The following is a 15844-nucleotide window of genomic DNA, read 5'->3' as shown; positions in this document are numbered from 1 at the left end:
CAATATCACTAGGGATACAGACAACAACAAGAGGGCCAATATCACTAGGGATAGACAACAACAAGAGGGCCAATATCACTAGGGATACAGACAACAACAGAGGGCCAATATCACTAGGGATACAGACAACAACAGAGGGCCAATATCACTAGGGATACAGACAACAACAAGAGGGCCAATATCACTAGGGATACAGACAACAACAAGAGGGCCAATATCACTAGGGATACAGACAACAACAGAGGGCCAATATCACTAGGGATACAGACAACAACAGAGGGCCAATATCACTAGGGATACAGACAACAACAGAGGGCCAATATCACTAGGGATACAGACAACAACAGAGGGCCAATATCACTAGGGATACAGACAACAACAGAGGGCCAATATCACTAGGGATACAGACAACAACAGAGGGCCAATATCACTAGGGATACAGACAACAACAGAGGGCCAATATCACTAGGGATACAGACAACAACAGAGGGCCAATATCACTAGGGATACAGACAACAACAGAGGGCCAATATCACTAGGATACAGACAACAACAGAGGGCCAATATCACTAGGGATACAGACAACAACAGAGGGCCAATATCACTAGGGATACAGACAACAACAGAGGGCCAATATCACTAGGGATACAGACAACAACAGAGGCCAATATCACTAGGATACAGACAACAACAGAGGGCCAATATCACTAGGGATACAGACAACAACAGAGGGCCAATATCACTAGGGATACAGACAACAACAGAGGGCCAATATCACTAGGGATACTGACAACAACAGAGGGCCAATATCACTAGGGATACAGACAACAACAGAGGGCCAATATCACTAGGGATACAGACAACAACAGAGGGCCAATATCACTAGAGATACAGACAACAACAGAGGGCCAATATCACTAGGGATACAGACAACAACAGAGGGCCAATATCACTAGGGATACAGACAACAACAGTGGGCCAATATCAATAGGGATACAGACAACAACAGAGGGCCAATATCACTAGGGATACAGACAACAACAGTGGGCCAATATCACTAGGGATACAGACAACAACAGGGCCAATATCACTAGAGATATTCGATCCAACAAGGATCCAGTCACCACCTGCTTAACGGAAGAGACGCCAAAATACACCTTTTTTTTTTCTCCAGCACTTGGGCTGTTGTTGCATCTCATGCCCTATCACAACCTCTGTTCTTCACTTGGGCTGTTGTTGCATCTCATGCCCTATCACAACCTCTGTTCTTCACTTGGGCTGTTGTTGCATCTCATGCCCTATCACAACCTCTGTTCTTCACTTGGGCTGTTGTTGCATCTCATGCCCTATCACAACCTCTGTTCTTCACTTGGGCTGTTGTTGCATCTCATGCCCTATCACAACCTCTGTTCTTCACTATTTATTTTATATTTTATTTTATATTATTTGGCTCAACACCAAAACTTAAAAATCATCCTTCCTGGATCTGATGAAAATATATATATATATATATATATCACTGTAATTAAAACAGCTCGACACCAAAACGTTCATCCAACAAGTATTATGTATAACTATTGAAGAATCACGTTAATTAATGACGGGGACTTTCTATTCTATTTTTTTATTTATTATTTTGGGATTTGCGTGCCCATGAAAACAGTTTTCACCCCGTAACATAAGGACACACAAAACGTTACGTAGTTGCACTGCATTTCGGGATCTCTGGGGGAACTTGTCTGACAACTAGATCCAGGACTCTTAGAGGGTTCACGTTCGATGCCTAATTTAACTGATTCATGCTTCAGAAATCAGCTGTAAAATGATGGAGGAATGCACTGTGCATGCAGAGGGTTGAAATTCCATTGAATTGGGGATAGTTTAACCAGAATATGCCACAAGACCTAAAATTGCCTCGAAAGTTTCCGACCCTTTGCAACCCTATACAAGAGTAATAAATTAAAGGCGGTTTATATATACTTTTCTCCAACACCGTGTGTGTTACGTAACGGTGGTGTTTAGTTACCTGGGTAATGTAATTGTTTTAGAGGATTGCATTGTGATTCACATTCTATGAATAGCCCCTCCACCCTCCCTCCACCCTGCCAGTTGTTGTAGCAGTCTGAACTCCTCATTGTTCTGCTTCAACAAGACTATTAAAGCACACAGAGGTGTGTGTGTGAAATCACCTGTGGTTTAACGAGTAAGGAATGTGTGTGTGTGTGTGTGTGTGTGTGAGAGATTTTAAGGTGTGTCTCTTTCTCTCTGGGCTCTCTCTCTCTCTCTCTCTCTCTGGTTACTCTGAGTCAAAACCAACATTCCTCCAGGTAGGATCGGAACATTTCTCACCTGTGTTGACTGAGTGACGGTACAGAGAGTGCAGGTAGAAGAGAACACACCTTGTTACCTGCCTGTCCTCTCTGACCACTGATGGCTGGTGTCCCGAGACACAGATCGAAGGCCAGTCCTGGACTAAAAAGCATTTTTTAAATAAGCGGCATTAAGAAAGCTTTTCAAAATCCTAGAACTTGGCTTAAAATGTGTCTGGGAAACTGCCCCTGAGAGCTCTGAAAACAGCCTGTCTTTCTGCGTGTCACTGGAGGCTGCTGAGGGGGGCGGCTCATTATAACGGCTGGAACGGAGCCAATGGAACGGCAGCAAATCATGGAAACCATGTGTTTGATGTGTTTGATCCCATTCCACTGACTCCGCTCCAGCCTTTACCACGAGCCCGTCCTCACCAGCCTCCTGAGCCAGCTAGCTATTGCAACAGGTGTTCACCCCTTCCTCTCCTTGTACATTTCAGTTCCTTTTTACTTGATCAGGTAGAAACAGGTTCTCGTCTCCCGGACAGTTTCTGATGTCTGTGTGTTTGTGTTTTCCAGGTGTTTCCAAAGGTCTCTGACATTGTTGATGACCTCAGAGCTGATAGGATTATTGATCACATTGATCAGGTACCTCTAACCCACCAAACATTATCGGAGGTCGGAGGTCACACCTTGCTGGAAGTTTCTGGATTATATATTTGTTTTTGGAGACCGCTGATTGGTTAAAGGACATGTTTGGAGCCTGCTGATTGGCCGGTTGAGTGTCTCAAAATATCCACCCCAGAACTGATGCACGAAGAAGAGGCGAGACGGACTGGAGGCCACTCCCACCTTGAGGTCACCGTGACAATGGAGTCCCAGCCGCCGCCACCGCCTCCTCACATCGTCTCCAACGGCAACCCTCGCGGCAACCCTTCGTCATCAACGATAACGGACCACATCCCTAACACTAAGTCCAAGCATAACCAGGACGACCGACGGACCAAATCCAGCAGACTGATCCGGTCGCTTAGCAACGGTCTCCCGGAAACACAGTGACTACGTCAAGATTTCGGTACCGGAAGGCCGTGGCAACCGGTTGCCGCGGGAATGGTGGAAAACAGGGGTGGCGTTTGTGTACGCGTTATTCAACCTCATCCTGACCACCGTCATCATCACCGTCGTACACGAGCGGGTACCGGATAAATCGGTCAGTCCCCGTTACCGGATAAGTTCTTTGACTATGTGGACCGTGTACCGTGGGCGTTTACGGTAACCGGGGAGTCAACGGGATGGTGTTGGTGGGACTCTGGTTCATACAGTGGCTGTTCCTCAAACACAAGTACTTTCTTTTCAATTCAAATAACTTTATTGGCACTGGAAACACAGGTTTACATTGACAAAAGCAAATGGATTTTTTTTTAATAAACAATAGACCTTAAATATTACACTCACAAAAGTTTTTCAAAGGAATAGAGAGACATTTTTTTAAATGTTATATTATGTCTGTATACGTTGTTATAACCACTGTGACCAAACTGTGTTTTAGGACTATTGGTTTAGACTGCAATGCTATTGGTTTAGACTGCAATGCTATTGGTTTAGACTGCACGGCTATTGGTTTAGACTGCACGGCTATTGGTTTAGACTGCACGGCTATTGGTTTAGACTGCAAGGCTATTGGTTTAGACTGCAAGGCTATTGGTTTAGACTGCAAGGCTATTGGTTTAGACTGCAAGGCTATTGGTTTAGACTGCAAGGCTATTGGTTTAGACTGCAAGGCTATTGGTGTAGACTGCAAGGCTATTGGTGTAGACTGCAAGGCTATTGGTGTAGACTGCAAGGCTATTGGTGTAGACTGCACGGGTGTAGACTGCACGGCTGGTGTAGACTGCACGGCTATTGGTGTAGACTGCACGGCTATTGGTGTAGACTGCACGGCTATTGGTGTAGACTGCACGGCTATTGGTGTAGACTGCACGGCTATTGGTGTAGACTGCACGGCTATTGGTGTAGACTGCACGGCTATTGGTGTAGACTGCACGGCTATTGGTGTAGACTGCACGGCTATTGGTGTAGACTGCACGGCTATTGGTTTAGACTGCACGGCTATTGGTTTAGACTGCACGGCTATTGGTGTAGACTGCACGGCTATTGGTGTAGACTGCACGGCTATTGGTGTAGACTGCACGGCTATTGGTGTAGACTGCACGGCTATTGGTGTAGACTGCACGGCTATTGGTGTAGACTGCACGGCTATTGGTGTCGACTGCACGGCTATTGGTGTCGACTGCACGGCTATTGGTGTAGACTACTGTTCTAATTGTGTTAACTTCCCTCCAGGTCCATCATCGGTCGGAGGTGTTTCTTCATGATTGGAACGTTGTACATGTACCGTTGTGTCACCATGTATATCACCACGCTACCTGTCCCTGGCAAACACTTCACCTGCGCTCCCAAGGTACACAATGATCATCAAATGTATTTATATAGCCTTTCTTACATCAGCTGATATCTCAAAGTGCTGTACAGAAACCCAGCCTAAAACCCCAAACAGCAAGCAATGCAGGTGTAGAAGCACGGTGGCTAGGAAAAACTCCCTAGAATGGCCAAAACCTAGGAAGAAACCAAGAGAGGAACCAGGCTCTGTAGGGTGGCTAGGAAAAACTCCCTAGAAAGAAACCTAGAGAGGAACCAGGCTCTGTGGGGTGGCTAGGAAAAACTCCCTAGAAAGGCAGGAACCAAATGAGGATTCATGATTCACATAGAGACTAGATGACTGATGGGGCACCATTTTGTAAAATATATTTTGGAATCTACAGAAATGCATTTATAGTGAACAAAAAATATGAAGTCAACATGCAACAATTTCAAATATTTCACTGAGTTATAGTTCATAAGGAAATCAGTCTATTTAAATAACTTAATTAGGTCCTAATCTATGGATTTCACATGACTGGGAATACAGATATTCAACGGTTGGTCACAGACACCTAAATAAAGGTAGGGGTGTGGATCAGAAACCCAGTCAGTATCTGGTGTGGATCAGAACACCCAGTCAGTATCTGGTGTGGATCAGAACACCCAGTCAATATCTGGTGTGGATCAGAAACCCGGTCAGTATCTGGTGTGGATCAGAAACCAGTCAGTATCTGGTGTGGATCAGAACACCCAGTCAGTATCTGGTGTGGATCAGAACACCCAGTCAGTATCTGGTGTGGATCAGAACACCAGTCAGTATCTGGTGTGGATCAGAACACCAGTCAGTATCTGGTGTGGATCAGAGAACCAGTCAGTATCTGGTGTGGATCAGAACACCAGTCAGTATCTGGTGTGGATCAGAACACCAGTCAGTATCTGGTGTGGATCAGAACACCAGTCAGTATCTGGTGTGGATCAGAACACCAGTCAGTATCTGGTGTGGATCAGAACACCAGTCAGTATCTGGTGTGGATCAGAACACCAGTCAGTATCTGGTGTGATCAGAACACCAGTCAGTATCTGGTGGGATCAGAACACCAGTCAGTATCTGGTGTGGATCAGAACACCAGTCAGTATCTGGTGTGGATCAGAACACCAGTCAGTATCTGGTGTGGATCAGAACACCAGTCAGTATCTGGTGTGGATCAGAAACCCGGTCAGTATCTGGTGTGGATCAGAACACCAGTCAGTATCTGGTGTGGATCAGAACACCAGTCGGTATCTGGTGTGGATCAGAACACCAGTCAGTATCTGGTGTGGATCAGAAACCCGGTCAGTATCTGGTGTGGATCAGAACACCAGTCAGTATCTGGTGTGGATCAGAACACCCAGTCAGTATCTGGTGTGGATCAGAACACCAGTCAGTATCTGGTGTGGATCAGAACACCATATATATATATATATATATATATATATATATATATAATTTTCCTTTAATTGTAGAAAGCACTAATGTTATTGTTCCCAAAACAACAAATAATAAAATACATTTAATGTCGTCCTTGAAACTTTTAACTGAAATACTGTAGAATGCCATTCATTCCTATTGGCTCCTGCCGGGTCGGGCCAGTTTGACTGACTGGTGGCTTCAACGCCTCTCACTGAATACCACATTATGAGTCATAATACCCATGAAACCTAGCGGTCAAACAGGGAAATAGTCACCTTTTTATAGTATGTTAATTAAGCCAGGATCAGTCCATTGCAGTATGTTAATTAAGCCAGGATCAGTCCATTGCAGTATGTTAATTAAGCCAGGATCAGTCCATTGCAGTGTGTTAATTAAGCCAGGATCAGTCCATTGCAGTATGTTAATTAAGCCAGGATCAGTCCATTGCAGTGTGTTAATTAAGCCAGGATCAGTCCATTGCAGTGTGTTAATTAAGCCAGGATCAGTCCATTGCAGTATGTTAATTAAGCCAGGATCAGTCCATTGCAGTATGTTAATTAAGCCAGGATCAGTCCATTGCAGTGTGTTAATTAAGCCAGGATCAGTCCATTGTAGTATGTTAATTAAGCCAGGATCAGTCCATTGTAGTATGTTAATTAAGCCAGGATCAGTCCATTGCAGTATGTTAATTAAGCCAGGATCAGTCCATTGCAGTATGTTAATTAAGCCAGGATCAGTCCATTGCAGTATGTTAATTAAGCCAGGATCAGTCCATTGCAGTGTGTTAATTAAGCCAGGATCAGTCCATTGCAGTATGTTAATTAAGCCAGGATCAGTCCATTGCAGTATGTTAATTAAGCCAGGATCAGTCCATTGCAGTATGTTAATTACCATTGCCAGGATCAGTCCATTGCAGTATGTTAATTAAGCCAGGATCAGTCCATTGCAGTATGTTAATTAAGCCAGGATCAGTCCATTGCAGTATGTTAATTAAGCCAGGATCAGTCCATTGCAGTATGTTAATTAAGCCAGGATCAGTCCATTGCAGTATGTTAATTAAGCCAGGATCAGTCCATTGCAGTATGTTAATTAAGCCAGGATCAGTCCATTGCAGTATGTTAATTAAGCCAGGATCAGTCCATTGCAGTATGTTAATTAAGCCAGGATCAGTCCATTGCAGTATGTTAATTAAGCCAGGATCAGTCCATTGCAGTATGTTAATTAAGCCAGGATCAGTCCATTGCAGTATGTTAATTAAGCCAGGATCAGTCCATTGCAGTATGTTAATTAAGCCAGGATCAGTCCATTGCAGTGTGTTAATTAAGCCAGGATCAGTCCATTGCAGTGTGTTAATTAAGCCAGGATCAGTCCATTGCAGTGTGTTAATTAAGCCAGGATCAGTCCATTGCAGTGTGTTAATTAAGCCAGGATCAGTCCATTGCAGTGTGTTAATTAAGCCAGGATCAGTCCATTGCAGTGTGTTAATTAAGCCAGGATCAGTCCATTGCAGTGTGTTAATTAAGCCAGGATCAGTCCATTGCAGTGTGTTAATTAAGCCAGGATCAGTCCATTGCAGTGTGTTAATTAAGCCAGGATCAGTCCATTGCAGTGTGTTAATTAAGCCAGGATCAGTCCATTGCAGTGTGTTAATTAAGCCAGGATCAGTCCATTGCAGTGTGTTAATTAAGCCAGGATCAGTCCATTGCAGTGTGTTAATTAAGCCAGGATCAGTCCATTGCAGTGTGTTAATTAAGCCAGGATCAGTCCATTGCAGTGTGTTAATTAAGCCAGGATCAGTCCATTGCAGTGTGTTAATTAAGCCAGATCAGTCCATTGCAGTATGTTAATTAAGCCAGGATCAGTCCATTGCAGTGTGTTAATTAAGCCAGGATCAGTCCATTGCAGTATGTTAATTAAGCCAGGATCAGTCCATTGCAGTGTGTTAATTAAGCCAGGATCAGTCCATTGCAGTATGTTAATTAAGCCAGGATCAGTCCATTGCAGTGTGTTAATTAAGCCAGGATCAGTCCATTGCAGTATGTTAATTAAGCCAGGATCAGTCCATTGCAGTGTGTTAATTAAGCCAGGATCAGTCCATTGCAGTGTGTTAATTAAGCCAGGATCAGTCCATTGCAGTGTGTTAATTAAGCCAGGATCAGTCCATTGCAGTGTGTTAATTAAGCCAGGATCAGTCCATTGCAGTATGTTAATTAAGCCAGGATCAGTCCATTGCAGTGTGTTAATTAAGCCAGGATCAGTCCATTGCAGTATGTTAATTAAGCCAGGATCAGTCCATTGCAGTATGTTAATTAAGCCAGGATCAGTCCATTGTTAACTAAATCTCTCTAACCCCTCCCCCCTAGCTTTATGGCGACTCTGAAGGGATGGTGTGGCGTATCCTGGGTCTGATTAGTGGAGGAGGCCTGTCAATCACCGGGGGTCACCTCATGTGTGGAGACTTCCTCTACAGTGGACACACTGTAACACTCACACTGGCATACCTGTTTATCCAAGAGTGTACGTACACACACACACATACACACACACACTCTCTCTGTAACCCTCACAATGACATACCTGTTTATTTAGTGTAAGTAATGAGCTTCTTATTTTATGAAGGAAATAGAGAAGTGTTACAGAAAGGAGTGCAACCCTCTAGTGGGACCGGGTCGGGGGGCTCTCTAACCTGGGACCGGGTCGGGGGGCTGTAGCCTCTCTAACCTGGGACCGGGTCGGGGCTGTAGCCTCTCTAACCTGGGCCCGGGTCGGGGGGCTCTCTAACCTGGGACCGGGTCGGGGGGCTCTCTAACCTGGGACCGGGTCGGGGGGCTCTCTAACCTGGGACCGGGTCGGGGGGCTCTCTAACCTGGGACCGGGTCGGGGGCCTCTCTAACCTGGGACCGGGTCGGGGGGCCTCTAACCTGGGACCGGGTCGGGGGCCTCTCTAACCTGGGACCGGGTCGGGGGCTCTCTAACCTGGGACCGGGTCGGGGGCTGTAGCCTCTCTAACCTGGGACCGGGTCGGGGGGCTCTCTAACCTGGGACCGGGTCGGGGGCTGTAGCCTCTAACCTGGGACCGGGTCGGGGGTCCTCTAACCTGGGACCGGGTCGGGGTCCTCTAACCTGGGACCGGGTCGGGGGGCTCTCTAACCTGGGACCGGGTCGGGGGGCTGTAGCCTCTCTAACCTGGGACCGGGTCGGGGGGCCTCTCTAACCTGGGACCGGGTCGGGGGGGGCTCTCTAACCTGGGACTGGGTCGGGGGGCCTCTAACCTGGGACTGGGTCGGGGGCCTCCCTAACCTGGGACCGGGTCGGGGGGCCTCCCTAACCTGGGACCGGGTCGGGGGGCCTCTCTAACCTGGGACCGGGTCGGGGACTGTAGCCTCTCTAACCTGGGACCGGGTCGGGGGCTGTAGCCTCTCTAACCTGGGACCGGGTCGGGGGCTGTAGCCTCTCTAACCTGGGACCGGGTCGGGGGCTGTAGCCTCTCTACCCTGGGACCGGGTCGGGGCCTCTAACCTGGGACCGGGTCGTGGGGCCTCTCTAACCTGGGACCGGGTCGGGGGGCCTCTCTAACCTGGGACCGGGTCGGGCGAGGCCTCTCTAACCTGGGACCGTTCTAGATTATTCTGTGCTTCCAACTTTGTGGCAACAGTTTGAGGAGGGCCCTTTCCTATTTCAGCATGACAATGCCCCCGTGCACAAAGCCAGGTCCATACAGAAATGGTTTGTTGAAATCAGTGTGGAAGAACTTGACTGGCCTGCTGAATGGAAGCAAGTCCCCGCAGCAATGTTCCAACATCTAGTGGAAAGCCTTCCCAGAAGAGTGGAGGCTGTTATAGCAGCAATGTTCCAACATCTAGTGGAAAGCCTTCCCAGAAGAGTGGAGGCTGTTATAGCAGCAATGTTCCAACATCTAGTGGAAAGCCTTCCCAGGAGAGTGGAGGCTGTTATAGCAGCAATGTTCCATCATCTAATGGAAAGCCTTCCCAGAAGAGTGGAGGCTGTTATAGCAGCAATGTTCCTACATCTAGTGGAAAGCCTTCCCAGAAGAGTGGAGGCTGTTATAGCAGCAATGTTCCAACATCTAGTGGAAAGCCTTCCCAGAAGAGTGGAGGCTGTTATAGCAGCAATGTCCCAACATCTAGTGGAAAGCCTTCCCAGAAGAGTGGAGGCTATTATAGACATTTACATTTACATTTATAGCAGCAATGTTCTAGTGGAAATCTTTCCCAGAGGAGTGGAGGCTGTTATAGCAGCAAAGGGGGACCAACTCCATATTAATGCCTATAACTTTGGAAGGTTTGATTAGCAGGTGTCCACATACTTTTGATCATGCAGTATATTTACCAGTCCTGTGAGGCTCTGAAAAGTGTATTTTGAATTGGGGAAAAGGGCTGTTTTGGGGCAAAACCAATTTGACACGTGAGGTTGTGTTGTCACTATGTTTATTTGTTTACCTCCTCAGACTCCCCAAGAAGATGTGGTGGTACGTGTGGTTGTGCTGGTTGCTCAGTGTTGTGGGCGTGGTCTGTATCCTGATTGGTCATGAGCATTACAGCATTGATGTTGTCTTCGCCTACTTTGTTACGTCACGCCTCTTCTGGTGGTATCACACCATGGCCAACACACAGGTGTGTGTATATGTATTTTTGTATTTTACCTTTATTTTACCAGGCAAGTCAGTTAAGAACAAATTCTTATTTTCAATGACGGCCTGGGAACAGTGGGTTCACTGCCTGTTCAGGGGCAGAACAAAAGATTTGTACCTTGTCAGCTCGGGGTTTGAACTTGCAACCTTCCGGTTACTAGCCCAACACTCGAACCACTAGGCTACCATACCGCCTCTACACTCTAACCACTAGGCTACCATACCGCCTCTACACTCTAACCACTAGGCTACCATACCGCCTCTACACTCTAACCACAAGGCTACCATACCGCCTCTACACTCTAACCACAAGGCTACCATACCGCCTCTACACTAACCACAAGGCTACCATACCGCCTCTACACTCTAACCACAAGGCTACCATACCGCCTCTACACTCTAACCACAAGGCTACCATACCGCCTCTACACTAACCACAAGGCTACCATACCGCCTCTACACTCTAACCACAAGGCTACCATACCGCCTCTACACTCTAACCACAAGGCTACCATACCGCCTCTACACTCTAACCACAAGGCTACCATACCGCCTCTACACTCTAACCACAAGGCTACCATACCGCCTCTACACTCTAACCACTAGGCTACCATACCGCCTCTACACTCTAACCACTAGGCTACCCTGCCGCCCCATACACACACACAGGTAATATATATATATATATATATATATATATCTATATATACTGCTCAGAAAAATATAGGGAACACTTAAACAACACATTGTAACTCCAAGTCAATCACAAATCAAACTGTCCACTTAGGAAGCAACACTGATTGACCATAAATGTCACATGCTGTTGTGCAAATGGAATAGACAACAGGTGGAAATTATAGGCAATTAGCAAGACACCCCCAATAAAGGAGTGGTTCTGCAGGTGGTGACCACAGACCACTTCTCAGTTCCTATGCTTCCTGGCTGATGTTTTGGTCACTTTTGAATGCTGGCGGTGCTTTCACTCTAGTGGTAGCATGAGACGGAGTCTACAACCCACACAAGTGGCTCAGGTAGTGCAGCTCATCCAGGATGGAACATCAATGCGAGCTGTGGCAAGAAGGTTTGCTGTGTCTGTCAGCGTAGTGTCCAGAGCATGGAGGCGGTACCAGGAGACAGGCCAGTACATCAGGAGACGTGTAGGAGGCCGTAGGAGGGCAACAACCCAGCAGCAGGACCGCTACCTCCGCCTTTGTGCAAGGAGGAGCAGGAGGAGCAGTGCCAGAGCCCTGCAAAATGACCTCCAGCAGTCCACAAATGTGTATGTGTCTGCTCAAACTGTCAGAAACAGACTCCATGAGGGTTGTATGAGGGCCCGACGTCCACAGGTGGGGGTTGTGCTTACAGCCCAACACCGTGCAGGACGTTTGGCATTTGCCAGAGAACACCAAGATTGGAAAATTCGCCACTGGTGCCCTGTGCTCTTCACAGATGAAAGCAGGTCCACACTGAGCACATGTGACAGAGTCTGGAGACGCCATGGAGAACCTTCTGTTGCCTGCAACATCCTCCAGCATGACCGGTTTGGCCGTGGGTCAGTCATGGTGTGGGGTGGCATTTCTTTGGGGGCCGCACAGCCCTCCATGTGCTCCCAAGAGGTAGACTGACTGCCATTCGGTACCGAGATGAGATCCTCAGACCCCTTGTGAGACCATATGCTGGTGCGGTTGGCCCTGGGTTCCTCCTAATGCAAGACAATGCTAGACCTCATGTGGCTGGAGTGTGTCAGCAGTTCCTGCAAGAGGAAGGCATTGATGCTATGGACTGGCCCGCCCGTTCCCCAGACCTGAATCCAATTGAGCACATCTGGGACATCATGTCTCGCTCCATCCACCAACGCCACGTTGCACCACAGACTGTCCAGGAGTTGGCGGATGCTTTAGTCCAGGTCTGGGAGGAGATCCCTCAGGAGACCATCCGCCACCTCATCAGGAGCATGCCCAGGCATTGTAGGGAGGTCATACAGGCACGTGGAGGGCACACACACTACTGAGCCTCATTTTGACTTGTTTTAAGGACATTACACCAAAGCTGGATCAGCCTGTAGTTTGGTTTTCCACTTTAATTTTGAGTGTGACTCCAAATCCAGACCTCCGTGGGTTGATAAATTTGATTTCCATTGATAATTTTTGTGATTTTGTTGTCAGCACATTCAACTATGTAAAGAAAAAAGTATTTAATAAGAATATTTCATTCATTCAGATCTAGGATGTGTTATTTTAGTGTTTATTTTATTTTTTTGAGCAGTGTATGTATGTGTATATATATATACACACACACACACACAGGTAGGATATACAGTGGGACAAAAAAGTATTTAGTCAGCCACCAATTGTGCAAGTTCTCCCACTTAAAAAGAGGAGAGGCCTGTAATTTTCATCATAGGTACACTTCAACTATGACAGACAAAATGTGAAAAAAATTGTAGGATTTTTAATGAATTTATTAGCAAATTATGGTGGAAATTAAGTATTTGGTAAATATGTGTGTGTATACATACATACATACGTGTGTATATATATCTCAACCGTAATGTCTAGTAATGATGGTTGCTGTGTGAATATAGATAGTCACACAACAGCCTCAACTGATTTCAAAGCGTTCTCTTTAGTTCAGACTAACTCTGAGCTTTCTGATTTACATCGGTCTCTGGGAATCCAATGGGTTATTATACGATTGTCCTTTTCAAAATAAACCCCTCAATATGTATATTTCTTGGTTTAAAAAAAAAAATACAAAAATTCTAAACCAATCTTTACATTTTGTCTTCAGGCTCTGCGCGGGGCTTCTAACAACTACCTGTCAAGGACCTGGTGGAACCCTGTGTTTAACTTCCTGGAGCGTAACGTCATGGCAACCGTTCCCTGTGTGTTCTCCTGGCCCATCTCTCTGCCCTCTGCATGGTGTAACATTAACCCCTGTGAGAGATACTCCATGGTTGAGGGGGATGGGGACAGAGACCAGTAGGGGGCCTGTCTCTGGCCTCCTCGTGGTAACAACAACCCCATGGTAGAGGGGGATGGGGACAGAGACCAGTAGAGGGCCTGTCTCTGCCCTCCTCGTGGTAACAACAACCCCATGGTAGAGGGGGGATGGGGACAGAGACCAGCAGAGGGCCTGTCTCTGCCCTCCTCTTGGTAACAACAACCCCATGGTAGAGGGGGATGGGACTGGAGACCATTGATCCATTTTTCTATCCCTCCCTCCCTCCCTTCCTCCCTCTGTTCACAGATCACAGGCTGTAGCTTGTAATGAAAGAAACCTTCCTGAAGGCTCGGTCATTACTACCTCTGGTGTTCTTCAGCACGGACATAGGGGTGCACTGTGTAGGGGATAGGGGTGCACCGTGTAGGGGATAGGGGTGCACTGTGTAGGGGATAGGGGTGCACCGTGTAGGGGATAGGGGTGCACCGTGTAGGGGATAGGGGTGCACTGTGTAGGGGATAGGGGTGCACCGTGTAGGGGATAGGGGTGCACCGTGTAGGGGATAGGGGTGCACCGTGTAGGGGATAGGGTGCACCGTGTAGGGGATAGGGGTGCACCGTGTAGGGGATAGGGGTGCACCGTGTAGGGGATAGGGGTGCACCGCGTAGGGCATAGGGGGTGCACCGCGTAGGGGATAGGGGGTGCACCGCGTAGGGGATAGGGGGTGCACCGCGTAGGGGATAGGGGTGCACCGCGTAGGGGATAGGGGGTGCACCGCGTAGGGGATAGGGGTGCACCGCGTAGGGGATAGGGGGTGCACCGCGTAGGGGATAGGGGCTGCACCGCGTAGGGGATAGGGGCTGCACCGCGTAGGGGATAGGGGCTGCACCGCGTAGGGGATAGGGGGTGCACCGCGTAGGGGATAGGGCATCATTTGAGACTGATGCGTTGTGTATTGGGTCAGGGACGTCAGAATTGGCAGTGTATTCCCTATGCACTGTATAGGGTGCCATTTCAGACACCCCACTGTGAGCAAACCCAAGGACCAAATATTGACGTAATGACGATAACATGTTTGAACATTTATGCAAATATTTTGTTAGCAAGAGCACAGACAGATCTGAGATCAGGCTAACTCCATTGTTGTCATGGTCAAGCCCACTAGCCTGATCCCAGATCTGTCTGTGCCCTTGCTAACTCCATTGTTGTCATGGTCAAGCCCACTAGCCTGATCCCAGATCTGTCTGTGCCCTTGCTAACTCCAAACTGAAGACGATTTCCGTAAGGAGCAGAAACCGATCTGGCTGTTTTTTGGTTCAGTAAAATAATGAATATAAAGTCGCATCATCTGTAATCCATGTTACTGAAATATGTTTTGGTCCTGTTTTCATTCTTTTAAATCATATTTAAAGTTGTCGTAACTTGATTGTTGTAATATAATGTTCATTTTGAGGGGAGGGGAGGGGGAGAAACTGAATAAAATGGCCAAACTCGCCTTCAAGACCCGTGTGTGCAGAGATAAGACAATGAAAGCCATTCAGTGGATCCACAGTGCCGGTTTGTCCGGGACCAAGTTAACAACCTGTTTCATATAAGAAAGTAATAACCAGAATGCATTTTAGGGAAAGAAGATTATTTTGTTAAATGTATTCAATTGTGAGTTTGATCAATTCCAGTCCTGTTGCCGAGGAGATCCGGGTCCTCCCAGGGATAACTTTTATGTAGAAGGAGTGAGAAGCTCAGTGGAAAGATGTTCTACTCTAAAATGAACCTATAGCCCAACTGATGCAGCATAGTGACTATACAAACGGTCCAGAAGCCTGGGGTTGGTCCATCTGCATTTACCCCACTGGCTACTTCCTGATTGGTGTTATATTATTAAAAGGTCCAGAAGCCTGGGGTTGGTCTCACTTCCTGATTGGTGTTATATTACTAAAAGGTCCAGAAGCCTGTGGTTGGTCTCACTTCCTGATTGGTATTCTATTATTAAAAGGTACTGAAGCCTGGTGTTGGTCCATCTGGGGGTTGGTCCATCTGCATTTACCTCACTGGACACTTCCTGATTGGTATTAT

General features: G+C 47.1%; 1 pseudogene; it reads left to right on the top strand.

Annotated features, from left to right (window-relative positions):
• The first annotated feature begins 2885 nt into the window (after positions 1 to 2885).
• LOC135532639 (phosphatidylcholine:ceramide cholinephosphotransferase 2-like) lies at positions 2886 to 14248 on the top strand (annotated as a pseudogene).
• Positions 14249 to 15844: the final 1596 nt, after the last annotated feature.

The sequence above is a fragment of the Oncorhynchus masou genome, unplaced genomic scaffold, assembly GCF_036934945.1.
Source record: "Oncorhynchus masou masou isolate Uvic2021 unplaced genomic scaffold, UVic_Omas_1.1 unplaced_scaffold_1958, whole genome shotgun sequence".
In the NCBI taxonomy this organism is placed as follows: domain Eukaryota; kingdom Metazoa; phylum Chordata; class Actinopteri; order Salmoniformes; family Salmonidae; genus Oncorhynchus; species Oncorhynchus masou.
Note: the sequence above shows the minus strand (reverse complement) of the source record. Positions and strands in the feature narration are given on the sequence as shown.